This window comes from Xyrauchen texanus, chromosome 31 (genome assembly GCF_025860055.1).
Source record: "Xyrauchen texanus isolate HMW12.3.18 chromosome 31, RBS_HiC_50CHRs, whole genome shotgun sequence".
In the NCBI taxonomy this organism is placed as follows: Eukaryota; Metazoa; Chordata; class Actinopteri; order Cypriniformes; family Catostomidae; genus Xyrauchen; species Xyrauchen texanus.
Window position 1 is genome coordinate 5436208 of NC_068306.1, and position 898 is coordinate 5437105.

Consider the following 898-nt stretch of genomic DNA (forward strand, 5'->3'; position numbering starts at 1 on the left):
TAAGTCATAATACCTCAATTAGTGGCAGAGTTGCTGTTCTCTTTGCTAAGAGTTTCAGCCCACACTCTTATCAGGTTGAAGAGATTATCAAAGTTAGACTTTTAAAAGTAAGAGCCTCTTTTGAAAATGTTGATTTTGTTTTCATTTGTGTTTATATACCAAATTCAGCTGTTGAAAGAATGTTATTTTTAAATACTTTGTCCTCTGTTTTACAAAGTGTTGCTGTTGACGAGTATTTAATTTTGGGTGGTGATTTTAATTGCACACAGTCCAACTTAGATAGAAATCACATGGAGCCTCATTTACCTTCACGTCAACGTCTTGTTCAGCTAAAAAAACCACATGAATTAATTGATATTTGGAGACAGCTTAATGGAGAACAAAAACAATACACTTGGTCTCATGTTCGTGATAACATGATTTCATTGGCAAGGCTGGATAAGTTTTATGTTTTTAAACATCATGGTAGTATTGTTGAGAATTGTTCTATTACTCCGTCATGTCTATCAGATCATAGTATGGTGCAGTGCTGTATTTTTTAAATTCTATCAAGCCAAAGAGTGCCTATTGGCATCTAAATACCACTTTATTGGATGATAAGTGCTTTAAAGAAAGTTTTAAATATTTTTGGGATATTTTTAAAACAACAAAGTGTTCTTTTAGAACACTGCAGCAATGGTGGGACTTTGGGAAAGTTCAGATAAAACAGTTATGTCAACAATACTCTCAGAATGTCACTAGAGAGGTAACCCTGAGATTGAACACCTTAGAGACTGAGATTTTGAAACTGCAAGAATTGACTCACTTGCCTGGAAATCAAAGTGATGTGGAGTGTCTCATAAAAAATAAGAAAACTCAGTTATCTGACCTTTTAGGGGTTAAAACACAGGGTGCTCTG